At 37.3% G+C, this 18629-nt stretch overlaps 1 long non-coding RNA gene across 2 annotated transcripts; it reads right to left on the bottom strand.

Moving 5' to 3' along the window:
- Positions 1-1750: 1750 nt before the first annotated feature.
- On the bottom strand, positions 1751-18009 carry LOC106014885 (uncharacterized). 2 transcript variants are annotated; one of them, XR_001186534.5, is made up of 4 exons: positions 17807-18009; positions 16491-16542; positions 5967-6144; positions 1751-3235 (listed from the first exon to the last, which is right to left on the bottom strand). It is a non-coding gene; the product is annotated as an uncharacterized lncRNA (long non-coding RNA). The 2 variants fall into 2 exon arrangements; XR_011807887.1 differs by lacking the exon at positions 16491-16542 and having other exon boundaries at positions 17807-18005.
- Positions 18010-18629: the final 620 nt, after the last annotated feature.

Genomic DNA, 18629 nt, shown 5'->3' with positions numbered 1-18629 from the left:
CCCCTTCCTGGCTCATAAAGTCATGATCTCTATTTCTTCCATAAGATTTTTGTGACGTGCACAAAAATTACTGAGTATAGTCAATCAGAAAACATTGCTTAATTTGATTTGTGTTTAAAAACAATACTGCATATTTTATGATCCAAAAATGTTGGAGTCATTGGAAAAGCCCTCATGACTTCAGCAAGCTTTGGCTCAGTGCCATGGATTGCTTTTGGAAACACATATTCTTGCTACTTGTCCTTGTTTTGATCTCAGATGGGAACAGAACTATTACTAGGATGGCACAGACACTACAGGGATTGCAGCTGAGATGTGAGATAGGCCTGAACTGTTTCCATTGAGTGATAACACTTGAAAAGGGGAAATGCTTAGAGAAGAAGAAAAGACTGGGAGAGATGGAAGTAGAATAAATGCATCTTTATGAGAAAATGCAAAAACAGGGAGAGAGGTACCAAGGGCAGAAGCAGTAAGATAGGAAAAAGTAAGGAGATGGAAAAGATGCAAATTTCTTGATGGAGTGAAGGAAGATTCTGTTTGTTGCAGTGGTTCAACACTAAGTGCAATTAACAGGCAGAGAAGAACATTGCTCAGCTGATGGGTAGAGAAGATGAGTCTTTCCAAATCCCTTCCTGTTACAGCACACTGTCATGGAGACAAGACTGGCCTTCAAACAAAATGAAAGGTAAGTTTAGTTTTACCGAGAGAAATCCAGACTTTTTGATTCTGTAGTATCAATTTAGAAATATCATAAAAATGGGAGGATGGAGATAGGGTCTACATTATTTTACGTATTTTCAGTGTGGGTTATAATATATTATTTATGATTTTTCCAGCATCTAAACACATAATGGCTATTTGCTAAGAAAAAAAAAAAAAAAAGTGATCGTTTGATGATTTTGGAAATATCCCCTCATCCCCTTTCTCGTGCTTCCACTGCTAATCAGGGATTAAATATTAACTCTTTTGAATAATATTCCCCCAAGCCATTATATTACATTTTAGTTACACCCCAAGTACAATTTTACATTTCCCTCGTTATGTGAAACTCTCACTCTGCAGATTCTATATGCTATATTTGGCAATATAATTACTGTTGCCTTAAGCACTTTTTCCCCATAGAATATTTCTTCCTCATTTATATTGTTACATTCCAAAAGAGTTTTTAGGAGCCTTAGTATTAGTATCTCCTTGTATTGCCTTCAAGAAAATAATAAAATAAATAACATAACATAAAAAAGTTTCTCAGGTTTCTTCTGGACTTTAATAGTGACAAGCCACAGATGTTCAAGAATTGTGTTTAGGCAACACATAAGTATAATTATTGTTGTTGTTGTTTCTATTGAGCCTCTTGGCTACAGTTAGGGATAAGGTCCTGTTGTGCTAGACACCACTGTATTCACATGTAATAAAAAATACAAGTATACATGTACAGTCCCAGACTAATGAATTTAGGGACTGCTCCTGGCAGGTGATGAGCTGTCTTCTTAGCTAGCTGGAGCACTAAGAGTCATCTTACATAATAATGGTAAAGCCATATGTCACATACGGCAATTTGGGGTTATCCAGATTTTTCCTTTTGCTAATGGTGTATATGTGTGTTCGTCTAATAAGTAGCTCTGTGAGAGAAAAGTTTGTTACTTATTAAAATTATTATTTTATTTGTTATTGACTGAAAGCTGACAATGCCCAGGCATCTGTCCAGGAAAAAAAAAAAAAAAAAAAAAAAAATCTGGACAAATTCAGAAGCTTCCAAGAAGAGGTGACATCTCCTGAGGCTGGGATGTGGTTTGCAAGCCCCAGAAGGTATATTTTCATTCTACACTCATCTCTATCTAGGAAGATATATGGTCATCCAGTTGGCCAGAGGCAGTCCCCAGTTTTCTAAATTTGCATTCAACTTAATCCATTACATTTATATACTTTTTATATTTATAAGAAGTATTTATATACTTTTTCTTCAATATTGGACTATCAAAATGAGAAATGGGTGACTGTAACTCTATTTGTAAAATAGATCCACATTGCTAACCAGTGTTTCTTGTTTAAAGGAAAATTGAAGAATGCTCTTCTTTGGTATCATGTCTACACTTTCCAACAAAGAAGGTCTCAGATTAACTTTTTGGCCTTAGATCAGCAACGTACTTGAAAATGTGCTTAACTTTAAGCACTTCCTCAAGTTCCATTGAAGTGTACTGTCAGCACTCAACAAATAATAAATGGCAACAACATTTGAAGCTAATCCACTTTCCTTTCAGAAAGCTACATGATAATGCCATAGAGCAAATATTATATGCAAAAAGTACTTCTTTGTGAAGTCGCTCAATGGTACTTCAGCGACGGTTTAAATGATTTGCTGAACCATAGTTTCAAATGGGTTTAGATAATACAACAAGATCAAATTGCAATGTATGTTTTTCAAAATGTTGGCCTGATCCTGAAAATTACTAGGTGAGTAATTTAATCAGTGTTTTCAGAGAATAAGTGTAGGCAGCAGCTGAAGCCAGAAGGCAAAGGTGTCAAGTCCCATTAACAAGTATAATAAGTAGCACAGGTGATTATGGTAGCTTGCTGAGTACCTGCTGATAGATGCTGACCTCAAGGGATTGAATGCTCTGCACTTCCCAGAAGATTCTTGTACAAAGCAGAATATGAATAATACAAAGAATTATCCCAATCACTAGTCAAATTTATGTTTATTGCTTCTGAAGCTTAGAAGACAAAACTATAGTTATGGCTCTTTGCCTCAACAGGAGCCAAAATTCCCAACAGTATGCAGTTTTGGAAATTTGGCTATAATGCCAACTTTCTGGGATTTATTTATCTATTTATTTATTTTTAAATTGAAATAGGCTGATGACATTTTGAAGGAATGCCTGTGCTGTAATCACACCAGAATTAAGAAGCAACCTAAATTATCTCATCTTTTGGTCCTGCTCGTGCATCTACATTGCTAATGGCTTCCAAGCTCAGTAGACTAAAACCCATTAAAAATCAAACAAACAAGTGCAAGAACACACAAACAAAAACAAACAAAACACCTTGCACTGTTATATAGAGGTTTTCTCTTTCTTCAGCCCGAGGGACAGTGGTGCATGTCTGGGGAGGCTGATTGAAGAAGCAGCACTCGCTGCTGCATCTGAAAAGGATTTGCTTGGCCTTCTTTACTGCCCAGCTGCTTGAGGCATGGGTTTGTCCCTGGATGTGCTGCACTAGGCACTTGCAAAACCATGACCTGCAAAACATAGTAACAAGAAGGCTTTGCTGGGTTATGCTCACTAGGGAAAGGTTTTGTTGCTGAGGCTCAAGCCCTTTTGTCACATAAGACAAATCAGATCACAAGCCTCTGGGACTGGGATCTAAGTAGGAGAAAAAAGGGAAGAGAGACAGGAGCAAAGCAAGACGATGTGTGTGTGTGGGAGGGGGGGGGGGGGGGGGGGGGCAGGAATCAAATGTTGCTGTGGTTCTCACATGGTAATTATTTACTTTTTAGCAGCAATATGAAACGTGTGCACAGCTGGGAGTTTGGCACTTCTTAAAACCTTTTGGGGCCACTTTGGATCCTTCTGCTTTCCTGGAGCATGTGGAAGAGATGACACAAAAAGCCTGCGTGTAAAAGGATTCCTTCTGTGTCCCCATGCCCTCTCCCCACAGCAGGCTAAGGCCAGTCCCCATACACTCTCCAGGGCAGGGGTACACAAAAGAAAACTCACTGCAGTGCAGACAGTTTTATGTTAAGGTTTCCTCCTTAGGCCTGAAGGACATTGATACATGTCCCGATACAAGAATCATCAAGGACAAGGATCCCAATAAGGATCCCAGCACACTTTTACCCATCATTTGGGGAGAAGATGGGTGTCCCCTTTGCCCCAGGAGAGATGGGGCTGGAGGAGTCACTGCCTTCCCACCCACAGACTTCCTGGGCAGCTGGGTCTTCCTTGGGTGGAAGCTTACTGGGCACAGCTCAGGGAATAACTCAGCAGCAATAATAACACTGCCATTTTGCAGTCATGTTCAGCTTTTCCAAAAAGGTGGCTTTATGGATTCCTTATTTTTAATAAGGCACAACAGAGTCGAGCTGTGTTAAACTATCTCCCTCAAACCCCCATCGTGTTGGGGGTGTCAGCCTTTCCTTGCTCTTGAAGATAATCTGGGAATGCAGCTGCACCCTTCCTGCAAGTAAGTATTAGGACATGTTCTGTCAGCTGTGTCCCAGCTTTGTCCCTTTATTTAGCATTAGAGAATGGTCTCCTAACTCCCCCAGAGAGCTATGGGTATCCAAGAAAGGCCTTAATGAAGGAAAAGTATTCTGATAACTCATGGATATTGCAGGGACCATAGGTAGAGTTATGCTGGACGTTGCTGAGATGGCAAGGGGAAACATTGCAGGGTGAGGAAGCCGTCGATGTAGAAGCAGAGTGCATTTTCTTTGCAGAGGTTGAATATGGAGATTCAGAAATATTAGGAATTATATCTTTCAATCACTGAAGATGGGCTCTTTGGAAACTTTGCTGATCCAAATTATATTATCTCAAAGATGTGATTTATCACATTGCGTTAGATTTGGGTTTTTACAGGAAGGTCAAAACCAAGCTGTACAGAAAATAGGACCTGCTGGCTAATTCATCTTTTTTGTCTGAAGCTGGGAAACACAAGCAGTGTTTAGGGAATTTTGTGTTCACAGATTTTACTGTCAGCAATTCTTTTTTTTTTTTTCCTCCTTTGTATTTCCTCTTTTTTTTATATATATATATTTTTTTTAAAAAAAAGGGGAGGGGGGTGAAGAACATCACAGTAAGTAAAACATTAATGAATCACCTTGAAGAAGTATAGAAAATTCAAATGAACAAACAGTAGATGTTTTGGCTTAATACTAATGTCAAAATATTAAAAAAAGTCACTCTGAACCAAACAAAACTGTTTTCTAGAAAACGTATAGTTTAACCCTTACTAAAATATATTTATGAGAACTGAGCAACTGTATTTCATTTTAAGGAAAGAAAATAAAAAGATTAAGATTTCTTAAATTCTAACAAAATGTTAAAAATAAAACCAAGCAAATAACAGAAAAGCTATATGATAGTTATTTCCTGTTTGAAACCTTGTTTTATCCTCCTTCCTTTTCTTCTTTCCTTTCCTTCTCTCAGACCCCCCCCCTCTCAGACCCCCCCCAAAAAAAAATAATAAAATGTTTGTGGAAAAGCTCTTTTTCACTGAGTATGCATTTCCTCTTATTTAATACCCAGTAAAAAATACTTGCCTATCATTAAGTAAGGAGAGCATCTTCTTTAGGAGAATTAAGGGGAAGCATCTGAGACTGCAGGTATTCCCCTTGAGTTTGGGGGGCAATCTATAGATCAAGAGGCAACTGCCTTGCTTTTGGGCTCTGGGTAGCCCCCTAACCACCGGTTATTCATGCATGTCTACTTTTAACAAGTACCAAATTGTGAAAATCTAAAATATGAATCTTGGAACAATTCAGAGGCCAGAACAGCCCCTTGCTGAGCAGGGCAAGGCCAAAGGCTCTCATTGTTGCAGCAAAGCTTGCCATTTCTTACCCTTGGTTGTTATGGAAAAATTGGCACCAATTTAGATCTCCCAACCCAGTATTACAGGGTGGGAGGAATATTGTATGAACGCAGATTTGCTCTCAGCACAATGAAATACAACCACATTTTAAGACAGAACTATCTTTTTATTCTTCATCTCCATAGTCCCTCACACAGCAGGATCCCTGACTGACTCCAAGTCCTACTGTTTTGTGAATAATATCAACAACAATAACCATGCTGGCTATTTCTAGTAAGAGCTGGAAGTGTAATTGCCAGTTGCACATCTGATAGCACAAAACTGTTCTGAACAACCAAAGGGAAAAAAAAAAAAAAAAAAAAAAAGGAAAAAAAAAATCAACAAAGCAAATACTGTTGATTAAAATAACCTCTACACCCTTCTGAATATATTCTTACCCATGGCTGGCTGCCTTTTCTTCTGCACGATTCTTCCATCTGTCTGACAATCCTGCATTTGCTTTCAGGCTTTGTTATGATTCTTTCTAGTAAAATACTTTAGCACTTTTGTCAAGAAGATGAAGTCTTCAAAGCCTGCATCTTCAGCAGATTTATATGCTGGTGGATCTCTTTCTTGCTGAGAAGTGAAAAAGAGACCACCATTTAATTTACACAGGTGTATAATTTGGTGAAGTGTGAACAAGTACAATTTTATTCTGTACTCATGGGCATGAATTAGCTTTGGATGGATACATTTATAAGGTACAAGCAAGATTTCTGGTGATTTCTATACCTTTTCATAAAACAAAGGGAAACATGTTAATTTGGTTAACTTATGTTGGAAATCTAATTTGTTGTCATTTGTTCACAATCTTCAGCTGCTGCAAGTAATCAATAGCTGTAGCAGGATCTCCCTGGGCCATTCTGGGAAGTTTTGAAAGCCCTTACATTGGATGTTCTGTCTCCCCATCCCAGATGGGTAGCTCCAGCTTCAGTTTGAAGGCATGTGCTTGCACTTAAGACCAAAACTAAATACCATCTAATTTTTCCAATTCAAATGAATTGAATTATCTAAGTAATTACTATTAATTAATAACCTTGTTTCACATTGGGTTTATATATATGTATATATGTGTATATATATTTCAGGAAATAAAGTACTTTAGTAGTATTTTCAGACAGACCAAAATAATATTACTTTAAACCTATGTTTTCTCAAATGATCTGCTGATTTAAGGGTCTCTCACTAATCTCCCACTGACTTTCTCCAATGTTAAATTGTTATACCTAATAGAAGAAAGAGACAGATTAATAAGAACAAATGAGTGGTGTACGGAGACAGAACCAACTAGTGCCCTATGCAGGTCATGTATATGCAAACTGTAAGGAGACAAGATTAGAGAGTTTAGATAATAAATAACGAGGAACCAGACCCTGTCCTCCATTTTTAAAGCTGGATTGATATGAAAACTCAAATGTACCATAAATTTGAAGCAAATCAGACATGGGAAGTTGGAATAATCTTATGTTAGTTCAGGATGGAATTGAGTTCAGAGGAGTTCCCAAGTACAAATTTTCTTTTTTTCCTTTATCCAAATAATCCCCATCAGTAGTTCTGGAGCAGGATGGTCACCACTCCTAGCCAAAAGATAGAAGAATCTGGTGAAATCTCAGTTCATCTTCTTCATGCAGGTAACACCACTTTCTCATAAATAAGATGAACAGAGTGGGGATGTCACGACATTGAAATGTGCCCTGAGAAAACACATTATTCTTCTAAGTACTTTTTCATATGAGATTCAGATTAAGATTCATTCTCTGAAAGGCTTCCCAGCCATCAGTTGCAGCCAAGGGGCTCATGTAAAAACCCTGTGGAGAAGTTACTTGTGTGTGCAAGGGGCTGGTGAAGAAGCCCTGGCCAGGAGGCAAGTTCAAGGTTGCCTAGCAGGTTCCTCAAGACAGCAATTTACAAGTACCCCACTGCTGCCTTTGCACAGAACACAATAGCTTTGTTTTTTTCCATTCACACATACAATTAGCATATGCTGAGTGTCATCTGTGTTTCTGAGTTTGTCAGTTGCAGCTTCTGTGCCAAGAGGGCTCTAACTGGAGTGCTATGTTGTCTGTAGATATGCCCACCGTGACAGACCCGTAGGCTGCTTGAAACTGAATACTAAAATGTGATTTATTTCCCCTGGTGGGTCTGACATGTGTGTTTAGGTATCTGGAATACATGTTACATTATTATTAGTGTTCAACTATGTTCTTTAATAATCTCCTAGGAAATAAGGAAATGTGTGTGTGTTAGGGGAGGATGGGAGGGAGTGGGAATATTCATAATTGTCTAAAGACAAGTATATACAAATTACAAAGTATTTTTTTAATAGAGTGCAAGCACCTCTAATTATAATGAAGCATAAATTCATCACTAAGGCTGTCAGACCTTGAGAAAATAAGAGGGTTTTGACTTCCCAATAAAGAGTTTAGATCACTAGTTTTACATCCTTCTCCTTACTTTGCTTTCATGCAGGAAGTGCATGAACAAATCCCATTCATAAATAAAGGTATTTGTGTGCTGGTCTGCTTCCCTCCCCCCTTCCATGCGCATTATCTTTTTTGGGACCAAGGTCTTTAAAGTTTAGCAAACATGAAAGGAAATTGTTAAACTCTGGTAATTACCCTAGGATAAAAGTGATGTATCATTTCAAACGGGATTTCATTCAGCATTAATAATGACAACCTGTGTCATTATTAATGGATATGAGAATGAACTGGATAAAGACCATTGTTTTTTTTTAGTTGTTTCTGTTGTTTGTTTGTTTTTATTTGTTTGTTTATTCTGCAGCCACTGTAAGTTTTTATCATTATTAAAACAAAAATAGTAACAAAATAATAAAATATACCTACAGTTCTTGCAGAGTCCAAAATACAGGAAATAAACCTAGTTTTTCCAAAGTTGCCAAACGAAATTAAATTAATTTCAAGGGGTGTAAACTAGGACAGAAAAGTCCTATGGACAGAAAAGTGCCTATGTGTTGATCACAAAACCCAGAGGTAAGCTAACACAAAAATTGTTTTTTATCATTTAAGTCACTAACAAGGCAACTCAGAAAGACATTGGACCAGTGTAGAATCATTTTAGGTAATGAGCTAGGTTTTGCTGGGATGTAAGATTGTCAATAATGTCCAGGAAATATGGGTCTCCTGTTCTGATTTGTATCCAGTGAGGAAGAAGCATCCTAATCATTGAAACTACTTTGAAAATAATGGCCAGAATAGGAGTAGTTGAATAATTCTGTAGGCAAGGGCAGTAAAATCAGGTCTGTAACACATAGGGCTCTCATCCAGGAAAGTGCATAAGCAAGTGCTTAAGTCTATTCTTTTTCAGGAAAGAATTTTAGCACATGTTAAATTTTAAGCATATGCCTAAAGTTAAAGTTAAGCATATGGTTAAATGTTTTCCTGAATGGAGGATTTTCTGATTCAAGGCTTTATAGGGCAACGTATGGCATTTCTGAAGAAACCTAAAACATTCACACTCTTCACAGAAAGACAGAGAAAATGGTACAAATCTTTTTTGAAATACCCGATTTATTGAATTCTATCAAGGAAAGATAAAGATTTAACATAAAACCTATGAAGTGTAAGAACAACAAAAACAAAATATTTATCTAGTAGGCTCATTCAATAAGCAGACACAGATCCCCAGAGTTTTCCAAGAAGAGAAATTAGTCCCTAATGCGCTCATCAAAGAGAACAGCAACAAAACGTAGTATGTTTTGTATTAGTCTTCCACTTTATCTCCTTTACCAGACTTTTCCTTCTTACCTTTTTTATGTTTGGTGAGAAATTAGGCCATGTCTATAGACAGGGTGCACACAAGACACAGAACTCATAAATCTCCCTGCTGCAAGCCGTTTTCCATCCTGTTCTCATTTTATTTCTATGTTGTTAATAATAGCCCCACAGTCTATTTTAGTGAAATAATGTGGCACTTGACTAGCCTTGAGCTGACTCACGTGATGAGCTTATTAGGAAGTGGAAGGAGTCTTTCCTTCCAGCTTCTTTCAGGTCTTGGTGCTGGACGCTAGCACAGGCTTACTGAGGAGCACAGGTATTGCTAGACAGTGTATAATGAGCTCATGTGCTCAGGTCAGGCTTTAGCTCCTACTCCAATGAACAAGCACTGCAACGAAATCAATCATTCTCCAGAATTATTCTTTCTAATAGGGGAGAAAAAGAAAGAAGGGACAGGGAAAGCCATAAACAGGCAGGAACTGTATCACTGAAAGCCCTCATCGCTACAGGCGTATTATTATGTTTGATTCTTCATTTTTTTCTCGTCCCAAATCTTTTGTGCATGGTCTTCATACATGCTAATCCAGAAAGTTCACTTCCTGTTGATATTTTTGAATTTTATTTGAGATCCTATGAAGTTAAGTCCTATTCAGACAACAATAACTTGGTTTTAAGTCATATTAGTAACATTAGTTTGGTTGAAGAAAATAATCATCTCTTCAAATGTCAATCCTACTGGATTGATTACTCAAAGGCACAGCTTTATTATGTGTATGCTGCTTGTGGCCATTCTGGCTAGAAGAAGGTTGCTGTAGTTTACAAATCAGGCAGTTCATTTCTGTATTGGCTTTTTGTTTCATCCCAATTCAAGGCAAAAAAGTGTCATGGAGCTGAGCAGAGAACTTTTCTAATTATTATCATTATACTACAAATCTAACAAAAGGTTCAATTTTATTACTAAAAATATTTCTTTTCAACTTAGCCCTCGCAGATTTCATCTGAACCATTCTTCAACACTGGTTATTCAGGCTGCCTCTGTACATCTATATTTATCATTTCTTTCTTTCCTTGTCCCCCTCAGAAGAGTTACACAGGCCCTGGGGAGTCCAGAGTATTAAGAACCAAAGATGACTCAGAATGTCATGGGTGGAGAGGGAAGACTGGACTTATTTATGTCATAATGTAGTTTTCTCCTATCCCCTAACTTATCAAGTTAAAAAATAAATCCTAAATCCTCATTTGTATAAAATCAAGATGCTCTATGAAAACAAAGACTCCGTAAAGACAACTCAGTATTGTTATGACAGAGACATTCATCCAAGTTATTATATACTCAGATTCAAGTTACAGTTTCAAATAGAAGAGAAGGTTTTGAACCAATATTCCTTCTGAAATCTCTAATAACTTAAATAATCATTATACTGGAGCAGTATGTACTTGTTGAGGGTTTTGGACAGAAATCACAACACAGATTGGAAAAAGAGTCCCAATAAAATATGTTGAAATTATTGGAAAACTTTTGTTTTCATTTGTAACCATTAGAATTTTCAGATGAAAACAGGAAAAACAAAAAATTAAGAAATCCTGTTGGCTTCAGCTGTTGTTTACCATTGATAAATTAACTTTCATTCCTCTCCACCATCTCTGTACCACCTCTGCAGAGTAAATCACTGCCTGAAGGTAGAGAGCAAGAATATAAAACCCACCCAGTCCCTTGCTACATGCATCAGCATGTCAATAAAGTAATCAGCTTGATTTCTGATCTCTGTTTCACTTGCCTTCTTGCAGGCCTATTATCTGAGATTTTTTGCTGTTGTTTCTGTCCTTTTTATTTATTTATTTTCTTATTTGGCTGGTATTTCTTTTCTTTTCTTTTCTTTTCTTTTCTTTTCTTTTCTTTTCTTTTCTTTTCTTTTCTTTTTTTTTTTTCTTTTCTTTTCTTTTCTTTTCTTTTCTTTTCTTTTCTTTTCTTTTCTTTTCTTTTCTTTTCTTTTCTTTTCTTTTCAAATGTTCAACTTCTGTCCAACTCTACAACTCTACCTCCTTTGTTGAAGTTTGGGGTGGCTGATTATGCTAAAATGAGGCAGGCCAAGCCAAGTTGCTTAGAAGCAGCAGGAAAAAAACTGCACACACACAGGAAAAAAAAAATAAAAATAAAGAGGGGAAAAAATACTGAAAAACAACGCCGAAAGAAAAAAAAGCAGGTCCAGGGTGACTCTGCAGTCATCCCAGAGTCAGAGGGATGGCGTTACAATCAGGGATAAAAGCAGTCTCAAGAAAATGGAGGGTAGAGAGAATGAGGCAGAAAAATAATACATTGTGAGGGCAGTGAAGACTGTGAAGGCAGTGAAGGAGGGAATTATACAGGGAAAGAGGTCTGACGGTGAAGGAGGTTGCCAGGAGAAAAGTGCTGGTGGTCTTCCAGATCTCCCCAAGATAGGTTGCAAAATAAGGGATGGACACAAATATAAGTTGATAAAGAAATGTCTGATGTTTTTGAGTCCCTTTCCAACCTATAAAGAGCTTTCTCTACTGTTACTCAGATCTTCATTATTCTTAATTACTGGTATTAATAGTTTTCAGACCAGAGTGGGCAGGAAATGACTTTGAAACCAAATACGTTATATCTCTATAAGGGGACAGGTGAGAGATGCTTCCTGGGAGGTGAGAAAAAAAAAAAAAAAAAAAAAAAAAAAAAAAAAAAAGGGGGAGAAGGGGGGACTAGGAAGGCACAGTAAAAGAGAAAAATAGAGGCAAAAGAAAGTAAATAGTAAAAGGGACAGATAAAGATAAAGGGGAAAAGATAAAAGTGATGGATGAGAGGAAGGAGCTGAAATAATAAGAAAGAACAAAGGAAAAGAATAAAGAGAATGAAGCAGAGAGAAGGAAAAAAAAAAAAAAAAACACATCTAAATGAATACCTGGAGGTCTTTGTGATTTACATCTTTTGCTGAGAATAAATTTCTACTGCACTTAAATAGTACAGTGACTCACCATTTACACTTTTTCACAGACAGATGTCAAATATAATTTTTTTTTGGGTTAAAGTCCTTAGACTGATTAAAATCCATTCTCATCAGACTATGCTATGATCCAGCCTAAAAATTAATGGTTTTCTCCGTTTCAGCATATAGATAGAAGCAGACATGAAAATGAGTAGAACGTATCAAATTTTCTCTCAGTTGTACCTTTGTTTTTCAATTTGAATTTCAGATTAATTTAAACCACAGTAATTTTTCACAGGAATAATTGATTATATAATATCCATGGCATAGGTATCAGTCATGATCAGTATATTCAGACTTTATGCCCTGAATGTTCTCCAAACAAGTAACACCTTAAACCAGCGAACAAAACAATAGAACAAGCTTTATTCTGCCCTTTCCTTTTCAGTGGTGCACACAGCAAAGGAGACATAGGAGGAAATCAACTGTAAATGGCATCTTCAGTAATGAAGGAAAAAGCTGGATATCCACAAGTCTGTTTCCTAGGCAACTGAATGGAGGGACAATCAGGATCTCTCAATTGCACCCCATTATAGATATTTTCTACACAGACCAGTAAAAGGAAGAAGAAGGTGATTGGAAAATCTTCAGCAAAAAATACTCCTGGAGCACTTTGAAAGCATGGGGGAAGTGAACAGATAACACACAAAATGGCTGCCTGCATGGAGCTCCTGATTGCAATCATCTTCCGAGCAGTGAGAGGGGGGATGACAGGAAAATCGCCCATTTAAACATTGCATTCCCAGAGGTCCCAGATTTCATTTCCCAGACTTCAGGGATGAAGCTGCACTGACAATTATGTTTCATACAAAATATCTCACAAATGGACTTTGATTCAATGTAGAGAAGGATTATTCTGAAAACCTACATAGTAAATTCTCTATCTCTGTTATACTTTGGCACCTTACCAACCTAATGGTCCAAGATTTTTAATATGACCTGATGAACCAGAGCTGTTGTTGATCCAGTAATATCACTTCTCTGAATAATTTATAGAATGCACAAACTTAGGCAAATGAAATAAGCATACGCTAAGGGAGTTCACTTGTTTCTGTGCTGGGTAATCTCTTAGTACCAAAAGTAGCAGTATATGTTTTATTCAGGAACATACTGGGAAAAAAATAGATATACAAGCGCTTAGGGATAAAAATATTACAAGGTATCAAAGCTAGATAAAAATGTGAATGAATCTAGATGAGCCATATGGCCTTTCTCCATCCTTAAACATTAATTTTATGATACTAAGTATCACAGTCACCCTGGTCTTGCAAGGAAATCCTGGGGCTATAACTCAGCTAAGGAAAGACAAAACTGCTTATTACCATGTCTGCTGTCCCTCTTTAAAGGGATTTCTTTTTTGCTCACAGTATTTTTATTTATTTATTTTTATTCATTTTACTTTATTTTATTTTATGTCTTTTTTTAAATTATTTTGCTATTTAACCTGTCAGCCTTTTCCTCATTTGACATGCTCTTAAAGCTAACAAGCAAGAAAACAACAACAACAAAACAGAGAATAACAATGTTTTTGTTTGGTTTGTTTTGTTTTTAAGAAAAACAAACACTGATTCATTCATAAACAAAAACTTTGTAATTCATGATTTGGACTAAGAGCAACAAAATACGTCTTTCCCACCACAGCAAAAATTAGTAGAAAAGCACAAGAAAATAATTGTCGGTTTTGGCAATGTAAATAGGCCAGCAGAATTAAAAGGTAGAGAGAGAAATTAGGGAAGGTTTCTGGAAAGTGGGAGGATTCCTCTTTTTTATTCTAAAATTTACATGGTTTACAGTGTTCTGCTCATTTCTTGACTGCTCTGATTTCTCACAGAGGTATAGTTTGTTTGGCAAGGGACCAAGTTAAAACTCTTTACCCTCAGTTTGTCTGAGGCTCTTCAGTTGCAGAGGAGTTAGACTTTTGGTTCGTTTCCAGTGATGTTTTTATTGCTCTGCAATTGACTCGTCTGCTTTCCTGGGTGGGGTTCGAAGCATTCATGTGTATTAGCAAATTGATGAGAAGACAGGGAAGCAAGGGTAGGACACAAATTTTCCAAAGCAGAACATGTTAAAAACATATGCAAGAAGAACTCTGGAGGGAGGGAAAGAGAAGATGTTTGGGGAAATTTTTGTATACAAACAGTAGCTATATACATCCTTTTGGTATGGGGAGTGGGAAAACTTCCTTGAAAGAATCAATTTTTAGTCACAGCTAGAAATGAATAACAGCTTTAATGAGTGATCTTACATTATTATTTTCTCTAGGATGGCAAACTCACTGGATGAAAGGATAAGTTCTGGCAAAATAACTATCTTCTGAAAATAATAAAAAAAGTTCTGTGGGAAAATTCCCACAGAATATGTGACAAAATATTTCAAAACAAGAGTGCCAACTGTAGGATTGTAGCTCCACTGGTGTTCAAAACTTCTACTACTTTCTATCTTTACCACTGAGAAAACTTATTTAATCTGAAACAGGTGGTAGAAAAACTGGCAGTCTGGCAGAAGTTCCATCAGCAACAGCATCATACCCTAACCATAGATAAAAACAACTGATTGAACCAAAAATGAAGCTCTGTTGCTGCAGGTAGTCAGACCTTCTCTTGAGCTCTCTGGAACTGCAAAATCCTTTGTATTTAATTACTGTATTTCAGTCACTGATATCTTAGTTTCTTTTTCATCTTGTCTAAAAATCCCAAATGTGTTTCTGTTCGGCGTAGTTTGCCAACATTGCAAAGCCAAAGTTCATAGAGATTAGCCATGGTAGTGATATCGCCATGAAAACTAGCCCTTTCCTTATCATGGAGAGGAAAATTAATGCGTAGAGATGCCTTTCAGCCCTTAACATTTCAAGTTCTTTTTTGCTATGGCACAAACTGGATGAAATATTGAATGGATGAAATATTGAAAGTGAAGAGAATAACAGTTATCCTTAATTGAGGAGGAATAATAATAATAAAAAAAAAAAAAAAAAAATAAATAAATAAAAAGTAATTGGCTTTATTTTGGGAAATTAAATAGATGAGAAAACAGTAGTTTGTACCCCACACTTGTACCCAGTACAAGAGACTGGTTAAAACCAGATACATTTCTGGGAGTGGATGAACTTTTCATAGGATGTCTGCAGAAGCTCAGGACAGAACAATGCATCCAGAGAGCATGTAGGCAAAATAATCCAAAAGCCACCTAGAGAGTGCTTGCATTGTTTTCCTACGAGAAGGCCAATAGAGGAAGCTTTGGGGGCAGTGAAGAAGCTTCAGAAGAAAATCAAGAGTTTTCAAATGCTGTTTCTTTTATTTTATAAGGGTGAAAAGGGGATTATGTACATTATTCATAAATAGTTTTGCAGCATGCACATAACTGATCATATCATGAAAGACTTCCCATAAAAAAACCTTCCAAGCTCCCTGAAGCTGGCTAGAGCTGTGCTTAAAAGGGATAGTGTTATTAGTACAGCAGGGGATGGACTTGTTCCCAGTGTACCTGGCAGGCATTCGTACAGACACACGATGACATCAGTCACAGCCAGGACCACACATGTATATTCACATATAGATGTAAGCTTGTTGGACAGCCAATACATATGGTTTATACCCTTCTCCCTCTTAGTTGCAAAGGAATCCAGATATTTTTAAGTATGGATATGCATATGGACACATATAGTAATAGTCCTTGTACAGAAGAAGAAAAGACTTAAATTTTTCAACATGCTCTCCTTATTTCTGGCAGTTTTCCTTTCCCATTGTGCTTACTCACTCTTTCCCTGGAAGACTGAAGGGCCCTCCAGGAACTTTTCCCATTTATAAAGCTTAGATTAACACTCACAAAGTCACAGAGCTTACTCATTCGAGTAAATTGTTGTGAAGTGACTAACTGGTACAGCCAGCTTACATGGTTGCAGTGGTACACACCTCTCTCAGGTTGCAAATGCCCGGTCAAATAAAACAATTGGAAGACAAGGCCTATGACAAGTAAATATTTACACTGGATAGATTGCAAACAATCTTTAGGCCAATTTTTATTAACCCCAAGAATTAAGCAATTATGGACAATGAATAAATTCATAACTCTTGCAGATGTCTTGAAGCTGATTTCTAAAATAGGAAAAAGTGGATAAATTTTCTGCATAATTTATTACCAGTTGTCCGTCTAGATTTGTTAAAATAGGAACCATGACAAATACCTTGGAAACCATGATTCATGAATTTTCCAGGAGCAGCCAAGTGCATCATCCTCTGAAAAGAATATAAAGAAGAAGAGCTTACATTTGTCAAAAGTTCCTGCATGTGCTTTTCTCCCTACTTTGTATAGAAGTAATGGTAAAGCAGGAAGTGTTTATGCTGAGGAGACAGTGACTACCAGTCACCAAATGACTGTCTCAAGTTATGTCAGTCTCATTACTGTATATGACTGAGCACCAAAAGAGTGACAGTTGTAACATCACCTCTCCTTTATCAAGTCGTAGTTGAACAGTATAGAAATACAGGCTTTGATCACTACTTTTGTTGTTGTTGTTGTTTCGATTGTTTTTTCTAACATTGAAAAAGAATAAGAGTGGAAATCATTTAGCTTCACCCAGGATGCCTTTCCAGATACTTTCTACATTCCTGTGAAGTTTTTAGAACCAAATAAGACCATGCAGAAAGGAGAGTACTGCTCTGAATATTTCCCATTTCCCATTCTCAAGCAAAACCATGATGTTCCTGTCATCTGTTTTAATTCTGATTTGCCTTTATACATATATGTAGAGATAGATAGATAGATATAATGTAGTGCTTTCATATATTGATACAGAGTTAAAGCATTGTCCTTGTCACAAGTCAGCTTGATATCTATCTCTACAGTTCTCCAGAGATTTTGGAAAGATGATTATACGACACAAATATTGAAATGGCCTGATGATAAAACCTAAACTAATTTTTGGTTTTAGCACCACTCCTAAATTTAAAAGGTCATGTGGTCTGCTGTCCACTGACCTCATGATTATGTCTACCTTAACTACTACTGCAGGTTTCTGATACAGGTGAGCTCCTTTGAACTGGGTCCTTTGCAGATACTTTTGAAACTTCTAAGGAAGTTCAGAAAGCTTACAGCTACCATAACACTGCTGAAACTCCCCCTCAGAGATAGGTAATCATTCCAAACTGCATTTTGCTTGCACCTTCCCCCAGCAATTACTCCGAGTTACTTCTTCTCCTCTAATTTCTAACTCCTAATCTTCAGAACATGAACATCTTTACAACATCTGTTATTTTTTCATTTTACTACAGTGAAGTAATAGATTTTAACTGTCATTATGATATGTAAGGAAATGGACTTAGATGTGTTATCTAGTTGTAAAAAACGCATTGTTTTTGTCATTCTGTTCTTACTACCAGCCCCATTAATTTGCTCTTAATTGATATGATAGCTTACTTTCCACTAGTATATTCCACACTGTATGAACTGAGAAGCAGTAGAAACTCAATAATTCTTAAGTTCACCTTATATTTTACTCACCTGTATTTCTAGATAGCTATTTTAATACACTCTGTGCATACTTGAACGTGTGATGTGAATACTGCTCCAAACAAAATAAATTGGCAGCTGCTGTTTCTGCATTCAGGGGTTTAGTCTTTTCATTTATACTGAAGTCTCTCCAGCTTGCAGGAAGAGCAGCCACTCGCCCCCAGAGAGGATGGCCGGCACACACGATGCCGTGCGGCTGCGCAGCCCGTGTCAGCACTGCCTCCTGTGCACACAGCAGCTGCCCGGGAGAGCAGCATTGCCAATGCCTGCCTTTGGCGTCAGCACACGCTGCTGCTCTGTATTTACACAGCTCACGAGGTTGGAACTCTCGTGCATCCCTACGTCTTTTGCCAGATGGATGTGCAACAGCTCCAGCAGATCCCAGGGCAGAGCTATTACCCAAACACTGACAGAATCAGTGCTTTCTCCAGTGAGTGGCAAGACTAATAAAACCAGCCGGCTGGTCAGAGCCCGGCAGGGCATCTGGTTTGGGTTTGTACATACCAGCTTGTTGTACTGCAATGCAAGCCTTCATATTACAGTTATTAAAGCTATTTACATGAAATCAAGATAAATTCTATTCACTTATTTCACTGTGATCCTTTTCAGAACTGATTTGCTTAAAATTCATCCAGATCTGGGATGATACCTACATAATTTCAAACTGTTCCACAGCCTCTAAGCCACAGACAAATATAGTCAGGACAGAAATGAAGTATTTGACTAGCTGGAGCTTAGTGTGTCAGAATTGTATAACCGTCTGCAGAAATAATACCAGAGCAGGCTTCTGGATGATAAACAAAACAAAACAAAT

The sequence above is a fragment of the Anas platyrhynchos genome, chromosome 3 (genome assembly GCF_047663525.1).
Source record: "Anas platyrhynchos isolate ZD024472 breed Pekin duck chromosome 3, IASCAAS_PekinDuck_T2T, whole genome shotgun sequence".
In the NCBI taxonomy this organism is placed as follows: domain Eukaryota; kingdom Metazoa; phylum Chordata; class Aves; order Anseriformes; family Anatidae; genus Anas; species Anas platyrhynchos.
The sequence above is the reverse complement of the archived record's forward strand: the minus strand, read 5'-3'. Positions and strand labels throughout refer to the sequence as shown.